Genomic DNA, 13823 nt, shown 5'->3' on the forward strand with positions numbered 1-13823 from the left:
CAGGAGTGGGTCCTAAGATGATAGTGGTTAAAATAAATATGAACGGATAAAATTTGTCAACTTAGTTGCTCACTAGACACATCTCTAAAATTCTGAAAAGATGACCCCATTCCCATCTACAACAGACCCCAGGAAGCAGGAATAACAGAGAAGAGGAAGCTACTTGAGTGTGGCCTGAAAGGAACTCAAGGCATGAACTCATTCAGGTGAAGGGAGAAAGTGGTGAAAATACTTATCAGTACAAAGCATGCCTTGCTGCAGAGCACAGATGGTTGACCATTAACCCCATCCTGAAACATGGTACCTGAAACATACGTTGTCCACTTCCTACTTGGAAGTGATGATTGAATCCCACAGGATGGATGGATCAGATCATCCCTCAGGACCTCCTAAAGGCTCTACTAGCCTTCGTATCCTTGAGCAATTTGTGTCTAGCTACTGTGTCCTTCTCGAGACAGAGAAGCTAGTCTTAGCTGAGCCACAATCTACTGGAAGTCAAATTGGCCCTGACCCCTCTCCCTCTAGCTCTGCTCCCTTTGTTACCAACACAAATGTCTCCTTCATCCCTGCTGTGTTGTGGACCCCAGGGATGGCCTTCATACTCCCTATACATATCTTGTGCTACTCAACCACTTACACAAGGACAAGCATTACCATGGACTGTAGGATGGATGCCTAAGGGAAAAGTAGGCTGGGCAGAAGGGTAGGAATGCATAAGCCCCTTGTAGCTTCAACAGCCCCAAGGATAGAACATCTCTACTTCCAAGTAAAGGGAAGAGTCCAGGAACTGAGGCAGCCTTAGACTTACTCTACCTGACACAAGAAGGTGAGGTCAAATGGGGTCTATCAAGTTCTAGAAAGAGGAATGGCCTAGGGTAGTGTCTTAGTTAGGGCTTTACTGCTGTAAATAGACACTATGACTAAGGCAACTCTTAAAAGGATAACATATTATTGGGGCTGGTTTGCAGGTTTAGAGGTTCAGTCCATTATCATCAAGGCAGGAACACGGTGCCAACCACTCCTGCATGGTGCAGATGCTGAGAGTCACCCAGGTGTTACTGGTTTTGAAGGTATGAAGGGTGCTACATCTTCATCTGAAGGCTGCTAGTAGAATAATGACTCCCAGGCAGCTAGGACTAGGGTATTAAAGCCCACACCCACAATGACACACCTACTCCAACAAGGTCACAGTTCCAAATAGTAGCACTCTCTGGGCCAAGCAGCATATACAAACCATCACATTCCACTCCCTGGACCACATAGGCTTGTTCAAACATATGAATGTATGAGAGTCATACCTAAACATACCATAATGCAAAACACATTTAGTCCAACTTCCAAAGTCACCATAGTCTATAGCAGTCTCAATAATGTTAAAAGTCCAAAGTTCAAAGACTCTTCTGAGATTTATCCAATCACTTAACTATAATCCCCAAAGCAAGTCAGGAAACCAGCTGGGCAAACTCCAAAGTCTGCATCTCCGTGTCTGATGTCAAAGCTGTCTTCAGATCTCCAACTCCTTTTTCATCTTTGTTGACAGCAACAAATTTCTTTCTCCTAGGCTAGTTCCATTCCCTGTTAGCAGTTTTCCTCAGCAGATAGTCCACGGCTCTTGCATCTCCAATATGAATCCTCCAAGGCAACTTCAGTGTTACAGCTTCTTGTTTCAATGTCTGGGATCTATACATGATCTTCTAGGCTCCTCCAGAGGACTGGCATCACTTCTCCAGCTCTGCCCTCTGTAGCACTCTAAGCTCAGGTTGATCCACTGCTGCTGCTGTTCTTGGTGACCATCCCATGGTATTGGCATCTCCAGTACTCTGGGGTCTTCTGCTACAACTAGGCTTCACCAATAGCCTCTCATAGACTTTCTTCATGGTGTCAAGCCTCAAATGCTTTGCATGACCCCTTCCATCCTGGGCCATCAACAACAACTGAAGCGGCACCTACACCAATGGCCTTCCATGGCCTTTCACAGTGCTGAGCCTCAGCTGCTCTTCATGACCCCTTCATGCCTTCAAAACCAGTACCACCTGGGTGACTCTTACACATTACCAAGCACAGCTGTAGTAAGTGTTAGAACTTCAAATATCTCTGGAACACAGTTTCTTTGTGCTCTCAAAAAACACTTCCCAGATTTCACCTCAGTGATGCTGGTCTCTTAATTACCACTAATTCTTAGCTCCAGCTGACCAGCACCAATTGTCCCAGTAGTCCCTTATATTTTTCACTTTAAAGCCAGAGCCAAATGGCTGAAGCTACTGAGTTCTGCTGCCTGCAGGAGCTGGAATGTGCCCCCCCCCCTTATTCTATTACCAGACTTCTCTTTTCCAACTTTCTCTCTGCTTAAGCTTGGCTTTCCTGGAACTTGCTCTGGAGATTGACCTTGAACTCTGAGATCATCATGGCTCTATCTCCTGTAATGCTGGGATTAAAGGCATGTACCACCATGCCTGGATTTAAGTTTAGCTGAATGGGATCTTGCCCCCAAATCCCTTAATCTGTCATCTCCTAGAACACAGGATTCAGCTCCATTTTACTTCTTGGTGCCCCTTTAATATTTGAACCATATATTTTCTATTTTTCCTTTCTAAGATTGCTCTGCTTGTTCAAAACCCTCTTCATGAGACTTAACCAGAGAACAAAGTCTCTGCTATGCTTTTCTGAGATGTCCTTGTCAATGCAATTAATATAAATCTCTCTACCTTAGCCTTGGGCAGACTCTTCAAAAAAAGTAGCCACATTCTTCACCAAAATCCCACAAAAACTGTGTCTAGGCCACAAATGGAAATTCTCCACTGAAACCTCTTGGGCTAGGTCTGCACAATTCAAATCACTCTCAGTAACAAAATCTTCCATATTCCTACTAGGGCGTCCATTAAGCCCCATTTAAAGCATTCCGCTGCTTTCCAAATCCAAAGTCTCCAAATCTATATCCTTCCAAGCAAAAGCATGGTCAGACCTATCACAGCAACGACCCACTCCTGGTACCAACTTCTGTCTTAGGGTTTTGGTTCCATTCTCACACATAAGCACCAGGAAGGGGTGAGAGACGATGAGGAACCAGGGTCAGAACTTTCTTCTGGTGTCCCTGGCCTCCAGCAGGACATTCCCAGAACAGCTGCTTTGGAGTCACTGCATTGTGACTCAATGGAGAACAAATCCATTTTATGGTCAAAGCATTATGTCCCACATGTCTGATTCTGAGATTCATGATTCCAAGACCACACTGAATGATGACTTCCTACTCCCCCCAACTGGTCCTGGATGGTACTAGCCCCAAAGAGCCTTTATTCTATTCATAAGGGTCAGGAACCCAGGTTAGAGTTGAACAAACCATGTCGAAGCAAGTCCAGAGCGGCCCATAGAGTAGGTCACTGCTTCGGACTGTCCATGGGAAAGGTGTGGGAAAGAAAGGCCATGGGAAAGTTATAGGCAAGGCCACGGCACAAGTGGTAGCCCAACAAGCAAGGAGGCTTCCAAAGCACAGGGACACTGAAGATGGTTAGCTGCAGGACATAAGCAAGCCGGGCCTGCAGGAAGTCAGGCAGCACTTTGGACCCTGGTTAGTTCTCTTACCCTGGATGATGCTTGAAGTAAGGAGACAGCAAGCTGGAAAGGAAACTTGCTTGACTCCACTTGAACAGGGCTTCCCTACCCAATGCAGAAGCACCTGGCCACCATTTGACAGGAGAAATGAAGTCTCATTGTGTCAAACTACCTACCCAGAACTAACAAGATAAAGAGGAGGCAGGACATGTCTGTGGCCATCAACATGAGGAGTAGTGCTGGTTAGATTTTTTTGTTTAAAAATGACACAAGCTTAGAGTCATCTGGGAAGAAAGAACCTCAATTGAGAAGATGCCTCCATCAGATTGGCCCACAATCAAGCCTGTGAGTCATTTTTCTCAACTAACATTGATGTGGGAGGCACAACCCACTGTAGGTAGTTTAATTTTTCTTTTCTAACCTGTTTTTTTCTTGCCTTATTGCACTAGCTAAAATTTCCATACTATGTCAAATAAAAGTTATAAAAACAGAAATTCTTACTTTGTTCGATTGGGCAATAAGTATTTTATTTTCACTATTAGCTCCATGGTAATGATGCTTGTTAAATTTTTTTTTCCAAGTTGAAAAGTTTTCGTCTGCCCCTCCTTCAAGAGGTTGTTAAAAATCATGCACAAAGACTAGATTTTGGCAAATGACCCTGCATCTGTTGATGTTATCTTGCCTTTTCTCCCTTAACATACTAATGTGGTGGGTTTTATGGCTTGTTTTTTAAATATTAAATTAGCCTCATATCCCTGCATTAAACCCCCCTAGGTCATAGCTTATGGTTCTTTTTATATGCTGATGAATTCTGTTAGATTGTATTTCATAAGGAATTTCACATCTACATTCCCGAGGAATACTAGCCTATGGTTTACTTCCTGTGTTGTTTCTGCTTTTGGTGGTAATAGCTTCATAAAACGAACTAGCTAGTATTCCCACCCGTGTTGTTTTCTGGAGGAGATTATGCACTTTTGGCATTAATTCTACTTTAAGCATTTGGTAGAATTCTCCACTGAAACCAGCAGAGTCTGTATATTTCTTAGGGGGGAGGTTTTAAGTTATGAATTCAATTTCTCTAATAGTCAAAAGATGATTCAAATGGTCAGTTTCAGAAAGGGTGAGTTCTGGCCATTTGTGGTTTCGAGGCATTGGCCCCTCTCACCTAAGTCGTCGGGTGTCCATGTGTGGACTTGTTCCCCATCTCCAACCCTCTTTCTGATGCCTTTGGTGTGTCCTGTTGTCTGTGTAACTTTAGCAATGTGTGTCTCTTTAATTCTTCTGCTGTTCTTTTATAGTTTTGTCAATTTTATTAATCTTTCCACAAAGCCAGCTGTTTCTTTAGTGTTTTCCTATTTCAAATGACACAGACTTGAGATTTTGTCTTCGCCTCCATCTCCTTTAGCCTGCTTTGCTGCAGCCTGCATTTCATTTTCTAGGTATTTAGCTACACTATAAATTTCAGGACGCTATTTTCATCCAGTTCTTTTATCTAACGCCCTCTAGCATTTCCTCCCGGACAAAATAGAGAAGTGTGTTGAGTTCCCCATGGTCTAGAGCGTTCCCAGTCATCTTCCTGATGGTGATTTCTAAGTCAGCTCCATTGTAGGAGACAAGATGCTCTGTGAGTTAGAGTGATGTCAGGTTGTTGAGGTCTGTTATGTGCCAAGAACACAGTCAATGTAAGTCTGCGTTTGTGGCACTTAAGCTGAGTTCACCTTCTGCCTGGCCTGGTGGCATGTTCTGCAGAGTGATTCAGTCCCTTGCAGGTGACACTGCTGAGTTCTCCATCCTTGTTAATGTCACAGCTGCTTGTTCTACCAATGGCTGAGAGGAGGTATTAAACTCTTCTGTGACTATGATGGCTCTGCTGGTTTGTCTGTTAGCCCTGTCATGTTTTGCTTCACTTCACACACAGTGCTACAGCATTGTCTGGTACATATAGGTTGAGAATTGCTACAACAGGTTGGGTGCATCTTTTACCATACTACAGTGTCCCTCCCTGTCCTTGTTAAATCTATTTAAAATATAAGTTTACCATACCCAGTAGGCATGCATCTGATTAACTTTCTTGTGGTTAGTTTGGATGAGGTATCTTTTTATTTTTGGCATGCATGCACACACAGACACACACACACACAGACACACACACACACACACAGACACACAGACACACACACACACACACAGTTTCTTATTGACACCTGAAAGGTGGTGTTCCTATTACTGCTGGAACCAGAAGAGAAATCTAGCAGCTCACTAAATCACTAGCTCTCCTGTGACCCCAGTGGGAATGGCTTAGTCGTTGGGTGTTGGTAAACACCCTGACCCGTTCCAGTAGGGAGAGGAAGAAGCATTCCACCATTTCCATGTGCTTATGTAAATCCAGGCTTGCCACCTTAGGACTCACTGTCAGCCATCTGGCTGTTGTGACCCCACCCCCCTGAAGTGTCAGAGGCTTCATGCCATGTATCACACGTGGAACCCAGGTTTCCTTGCTCAGTGTGATATGCTGAGGGTAGGCTATGGTTTTCCATGGCATTTGGCTACAGTGAAGAGCTGCTGTTATTTAGCTAGCAATCTTCTGCCTTACAAGGCTGCCTTTTCCTGGTGCTTTGGCTGAAGATGGATGCTTTGTTGGGTTTGCTTGGTTTTTCATGTTGCTGTTCTTGGTTTGTGGGCTTTGCAGTTCTAAGTTTGGAATACATGAGGCTGAAGAAACCCAGGGACTGAGGAAGCTACCAGTGTGACCTGTCCTAGGTGGCAAGGTCCCTTCTACCTTGTCCTCTCCCCTCCACTTCCCATAGTGTTCTTCATTTTATTTGTATATGATATCAGTTGTATATACAAAGAAATTAGAAAATACACATCTTCTCCATTTTCTATCAAGAAGAATTTACCCGTTTTTAACCAAAAGAATTGGTAGGAGAGAGGCACTGCCTGTTTCAATATGTCAAAACAGTCTACATATAACATAGGAGACATCACCCATGTCACATTTTATCAAACACAGTCCCCATGTGTCCACAGAGCACAGCATAGGGCATATTGCGCTACACAGATGAGACCTTGCATTGAGAACAAACTTCCTTTAAACCACTGAGACTCTCTTTAATACAGTTCCCCATGTTGTGGTGACCCACAACCATAAAATTATTTCATGGATACTTCATAACTGTACTTATTCTACTGTTGTGAATCGGGATACAAATATTTTTTGGAGACAGAGGTTTGCCAAAGGGTTCATGAGCCACAGGTTGAGAACCATTGCTCCAAACTGTGCACACTCTTCTTGCTAGGTGACTGGCTGGAATGAAAGCATAGGGATGCCACACTGTAACACACTGTGTATAACTTTGGTTGGTAGCCTTTGAGAAACTACACTGGTTCTACAATCACAGACAAATTTACCTGTGACCTAAGAAATCATGGAGTGAAATTCCCCAGTGAAGTCTCCAACTAAGAAAAGAACTGTGAGTCCCAGGAGAGAACCCAGTCATTCAGCAATGGATGAAGATAATGTCTCCTTAAAACCATCCGAAAAGCTGTTTCCAAGGTGATGGTATTAGGAGGACTGGCCACAGGACGCAGTGCTCAGAGTGGAAATGATACCCATGGTAGAAAAGCCCCGAGAAACTTGACCACTTCTGACTGTGTGGGGGGTGGGGCGTGGGCAGAAGAAAAACGAACCCTGGTGGCTACTCACTCTCCACCTCCCAGCGAGAGTAAGAAGTGTGTGTGTGTGTGTGTGTGTGTGTGTGTGAGAGAGAGAGAGAGAGAGAGAGAGAGAGAGAGACAGAGAGAGAGAGAGAGAGAGAGAGAGAGAGAGAGAGAGAGAGAGAGAGAGAGAACCTCTGTGACAAAGCAGGCTGGGATAAGACACCAGTAACTGAAGAATGGACATCTGCTATACTGTATTCATGGAAATTTGATGTACAGACATTCAATGCTTAACTACACACCGGTCCCCTGAAGCAGCATTGTCTATAAACTTCCACAGATCCCCAACCCTTCAGAGTGTAGCTCCCTTCCTGATTGCTGCACAGGTTCTTCTTGGCCAAGTCCTAGATTAATATTTTTACCCTCATGGCTACCTTCCTCTTCCCCAGAGAGCACCCTTCCCCATAACTCTTACATGCACATGCACACAGTCACACAAACATGATCTTTAATCGCCCCTACCAGCTGCACTTGACAGCCTCCCAGCCCCCATCTCAGGTCTTCTTCCAGCCATCCAGGCTGCACAACACAGTTTTCCCTGCACATGACTTCCCAGTTATCCATCCTTCCTGGAAGTCTTAACTATTGGAACTGCAAGAGCTTTATGGACGAGAGAATGGGTGAATGAACTCACTGGGAAATTCAAACATGGCAATAAGAAGAAAGGCAGGGAATGGGCAGTTAGCACCTAATGGAGTCAGAGGGAAGCTGTGGGGACAGATGAGGGCTATGTTGGTTCAGATGGCTAAAGCAGTATCAAAGATTACATGTAAAATATACCCCAAAGGCTCACAGCTTCAGACGGCTAAGCCAGCATTAGGGATAACATGTAAAGCATACCCCACAGGCTCACATGATGTCACACTCAGTCCCCAGCTAGTGGTACCATTTTGGAAGGCCATGGAACCTGTGAGAGTTGCTTCCCCATCATGATGGATTGTCATACTTTAGACTGTAAGCCAAACTGAGTTATTTCTCCTGTAATCTGTTTCTCGTTGAGTGGTAGATCACAGGGGGGAAAAAGGAATCTAATGTAGGCAGTAGGTCTTGTATTGTTTCTATTTTACCACAGTAGAAAGTTTTAAGAACTGTACTGAAAGGCACTTGAGAAATCGAAAAGGGATTTTTAAAATGCATAGTACATTGTCAGACTCATTAATTCTATTTATAGAACTCTATTCTGAAAATAATGATTCCTTAGAGTTAATGGATATAGAGTTCAGAGACACAATTGCTTATGCCAGAAATGACAGAAATAATTTATTTGTTAAACCAAAGTGTTAAATACATTATAACTCGCAGATTCTAGTATGTTTGTAATTCCTTAGAATGCTATGTGAGTAGTATAAAATCAACATTTTCTTACGATGTGATAATCACCAAGAAAATTAGGAACCAAATTTTAAATAACAACCCTAAAAATATCATTATGTTCCTAAAACAAAACAAAACAGACATAGAAGCACTGTGTTCCTGCCTGCACTTGGAAGTTCCTGTTGTGTTGTTGACATCCTTTGTGAGTTCACAATGCTGTGAAAGTTGGGATGGTTTGGAAAAAAAAAAAGTTTACATATGTATTTTAAATGTTCTAAGAAGAAAGAGAAGGAGGAAGAGGACAAGACCACCCACCGACTGAGGTGTCCACCAGCCCGAGTACGTGGAGGAACAGGCCTAAGACTGGAGACAGTGTACAAGTCCAGTGAGGAAACATACCATTTCTGTGTTTCTAACGAAACCACAATTCCCACTACAGAAGACCACGGGTGTTAGACCCATGCAAGGAAGACGTGAGGCCCTAGCATGCTTACTCCTCCCAGGAAGTTCCAAGTGCTCATTCTGGAGCTGCCAGGCACTCAGAGAGTGAGAGATAGGGACAGAGATCTAGAAAGTTCGGAGGTCTCAGAAGTGGGGAAGGGTGTGCCCTGGCAGAGGTTGACACTGACAAGGTGACAAAAGCCAGCCTGTGAGCCCTTGGTGTTCAGACAACTCTAGTGGGTAAGATGGGCTCAGAAACTGTTCCATTTGCACACAGGAGTGGGACATTCTAGACACTCCTCAAATGGAGCTGTGGCAAATGCTCCCCCGTCATTCAACAAAATCAGACCCTTCCTTTGTGAAAGCCTCAATGCCAGAAGCTAGGAGCAAAACTTTCAGAAGGAAATGGTTGACAGACAGGCCTTCACCAACTTGAGGTGAGAAGGGGTGAGAAGGGATACATCCGTTCCACACGCTTTAGAAAGCTCAGGGCCGGCGAAGGAGAGGAACTCGGACTACGCTAAAATTAAACCATCTACAGCAAAGCCCCACAAAGAAACAACACAAGCTTTTGGCCTGGACTAGATGCAACAGTGCCCAAAGCTCAGCAGGACAGAGCAAGGTAGACTCCAGCAGACCAGGAGAAGGGACAATAATCTTACTCAGAGGTAAGAAGCCAAAGAAATATAAACGGCGGCACACAATGAATGGGTCCAGCTGACTCCATGAGCCAGGAAATGAAATCAAACTGTCCCCAGCAAACCTTTAACACCCATGACCTGAGCAGAGCCTATGGGCCAGTGTGACACCAGCTAGTAAGGTTACAGGGACCCATCAGCACGAACAAGAGTGAGCTCAAACACTCCTTTTGAAGAGCCATCGGGAGAGCTGAAGACCCACAAACTCCTTTCAGGCTTACTCAACCCGGAAAGTTTACCCCAAATTACACCAGAATACATTGATGTACAGAGGGTCCCGTGTGGCTAGAAAACACACACAGTCCCTCACCTGGGGGGATCCCTACACATAGGAAGGAAACCACACACATGCAGAAGACACCACTCTTCCAATGTCAGAAGCAGGGAGCAAGAAGGAGTCAAGGGAGAGAGATTCAAGGGTGTGCTGTGTCAACTGGGGTAAGGGGCACAGAGGGAGAGAGGCTTAGATATAAGTTTTTCACCTTATGATGGGCTTATTCAGATACACTAGCAAGTAGTGAGGAAACAAAAAGGGACCCGCAGCAGAAGGCATCTGTTGGAGGCATCACGCTCACACACCCTAACTGGGGCGCCTTGATTTCAGTTGCTCAAGACAGGCTAGAGCTGCTGAACTGACCAAAGCAGAGCATCTTCCTCCGCATGGAGAAAAGTAGAACACACCATGACGCTGCTTGTTTGCAGTGAATGTGTAAAATAGTATCTGTTACTTTTCTGGGTGCCATAAGAAAAGACCCTAGCGAAAACCACTTATGGAAGGAAGCATTTATTTTGGTCCACAGTTCCAGGACACAGTTTATCATTGCAGGGAGGGGACTGCAAGCAAGAGCGTGATCATGGCAGCTGTAGTCAGGACGTGGAGAGAGATGGGTGCTGTCTTAGCCACGTCTACTTTTATTTTGTTTAATAAAGGTCAGGACCCGAGACCAGGACATGGTGCGGCCCACTGCTAAGGTGCATCTCTCCACACCAGCTTACCTAATGGAGAGATGTGCCCAGGGCTTCTGTGATTCTAGACTCTGTGAAGTTGTTGGTCTGCCATCACTGAATGTTACCTGGAAACAGAGGCAGACCTGGTCTCCATCTTGCATTGAACTGAGCTCAATGGCACCTGGAAGGATGCTTCCGCAGGCCAAATAGAGCTGGAAGCAGGGACAACAGTGAATGCAGTGAATGCCTGGAGGCTTCTGTCATAGCACTGGATAAAGCAAATTTAAAATAGCATTATATACTGCTCTCTTTCACACAGGGACCCCACTCCTGGCTTGATTCCCTGCAGATTTTGGCTGTCTATGTTTTAGCAGATATCAACCAAACAGGGATCTACTCCCATTCTTGCAGCCAGTTGAATGGTAGTGTAACTGAGTTCTTACAATGACTCTGTCCCCAGCCTCCCTCATGCTGTGGGACAGCCTTATCCAAGATGTCAGGAAGCAACAATGCTGGATGGGTGATTTAGTCAAAGGTCATTGAAGAAACAGGGCCAACAAGGAATGTAGGTAAGTGGGGGGAGGTGGTCAGTACCCAGCCATGGCTGCTTCAGGACATGATGAACTGGGTCATCGCTCCATCTGGTCACTCTTTCTCCACTTCACATGGTGCAGGGGGTCACATGCCCTGGCCAGCACTGGAGTTGGCTTGTGGTGGGCACTGTCCATGGAATTCAATGCCTATGATCTGTGAAGATAGTTTAGACCTGTCTGCACAGCGAGCTATGATCAATCATGGCCTCTTGCCAAGGCTGTGGGAGTCCCAAGAACTGTCTCATCTCATGCCAGCCTTTTCCAAGAAAAGCCACATCCACCGTGTCTGTTGTGATTATGCTGGGACACAGAAAAGGAGACAACAGGTGGGGCAGGGGCGAAGACACCAGGATCACAGCCATTGAAGAGCCTTGATGATTGATTCTTCAGGATAAAAGCCATAAACAGTCCAAGGCTTGGGGATATCCAGCCTGGGTGCAGTCCTATGATTGCCCACACACCACAGAAATGCATGTTTCAATTTTCATTGCCCTATTGTATGCCTAATAGACTCATCAGCCCTCTGGCTAAGGGCTTAGAACGTCTTTACAGTTCAAATATCCCCGTGATGTTTGCCATTTTGAGTCTAAAATAAACACTTACTCTGAAGATGAAGGAAGAGATTTCTGGGTAATTATATATTAGTAGCCTCAAACTGCGCATGCTGAGAGCATGCCAGGAAAAAATAAGGGCAGGCAAAGGGAGGCTTTTTCATGGCTATGGGTATGACAGGAGGAGAAGTGGAGTTGTCTCCCAGTCTTGCCAGCCATTACCCAGGACTCAGTTTCCCCATCTACTCCATGGTGGGAGGCAGGGTTGAACTAGGAGATAAGGTGAGTCCTTAGATCTAGCAATTTTCTAGCCAAGAGTCTCGATCCCAAGAATCCTGAGCTTGTGTGGGCACTAGGTGGAGGTCTCTAGACCAAAATCATCAAGGCTCTTCAATGTGCATGACTATGTCATAGTGGACTTTTTGAGCAGGCTTCTGCAATGGGGGCTAGGTAACCCAGTAATGACCCTATGTACAGTGAAGAGGCAGGTGGTCATTCCAAGAAGCCAGATGCTTCAGCAGTCACAAGCCCAGGAGGCCCAAACAATGCCTGGTGAGTTGCCCGTCCCCGGTCCACACAGAAAGGCAAAGATGCTGGAGTCTGCTGCTAACAGGCATGACAGCCATGGTGCTCACTCTGAATTCAGGGGGCCTGTGAGCATCTGCATGCTGTTTCCTTCCACCTGGTCATCATTCTGACTGAGAGTGGGGAATGACAACTCCTATCCAAAGCCCTTCAGTCACCTCTTTGTGTTTGGCCAGAAAGAAATCACTGACCCTGGAAGCCCCAAAGCCAAGGCCCATTCCCAGCCCCAGCCCAACAAGGCTATGGGACTCTGCCCTCTGAACCTAGGCAAGCATCCACCCTCCACACCAAAGAGTTTGAACATGGGATGTCATGATAGTTACATGGGCATAGCAGTCATGGGATTTCCGTAACTGCTAGGGAGGTCCAGTACCTTCTCTTCTGCTGCAGTTATGGAAATGACACTGAACAGCATGAAATACCGCACCCCTGCCACAATGGCTAAAGTAAAAATACAAAAATCAAAAATGGAGAAAAACAGAATGGGCTTGAAGCCTGGTGCAGCACAGAGAGATGCTGCCCTCTAAAAGACAGATGGACAGGAAGCGTCTGCTGCTGAGGGAGAGAGGTTAGAGCCCAAAGGCTTTGCAATATGATCTTATTTCTGCTGGGGCCTGGTGTGGAGAAGAGGGTTTACTAAGCTGCCATCCAGGCAGCAGAAAGCTGGCAACAGCTGTGAGGAGGACCCACTGTGATGGCTCATACATGGCAACTCTTAGCAACCTGAAAAAAGGTCCATCCCAGAGAGGAAACTTCACCTTATCGGGCTTTGAAAACACCAGCCTGGGTGTCAAGAGCCCCAGGATAGAATGCCTCAAGTGACAGGTGAGTCTAGCAAGCATGTGACGTGACCTTCTGACAGAGCAGGTGGGAAGAAGTGGGCTGGTGTCCCTGGCGAAGAGTGAGCAACACTCCAGCAAGGCTCAAGATGAAATAAATAGTCATTGACAAGGCTCACTGGCAGGTTCACTGCGTCTCATGGAGATCAGCACTGGTGCTCAAACATAGATGTGTGCTAGGAGGGAGGAAGGGAGGAATTGGGAGAGAGGGGGGGAAGGAAGAAGGAAGAGGGTAGAGTGAACAGGAGGCAGACTCTTCACAGTCAGTGATTATTTACCATCAAGATGAGAGAATGGATCACCAATATGTGGAGTAACTGCTCTCAAAGACATGGGTATAACAGCCTGCTCATTGTCATTCATACACCGGACCGAAGGAAGAAATGTGCTTATGTGTAGGTTACTATATATGCACAGAATTCCTAATGCTGCCCCCAAAAAGCCCTGGAAGTAGGAAAACTGCAGGACAAGCTCACACAATGCCCAGATCTTTGCTTCTCAATACTATTGCAAACCTTCCCGGGAAGTGAACGATGCTTAAGTTGGGGCAGAGGAACTATATAATTAACCTGGAGTTTTCTATGG

Source organism: Micromys minutus (genome assembly GCF_963924665.1).
Source record: "Micromys minutus genome assembly, chromosome: 27".
In the NCBI taxonomy this organism is placed as follows: domain Eukaryota; kingdom Metazoa; phylum Chordata; class Mammalia; order Rodentia; family Muridae; genus Micromys; species Micromys minutus.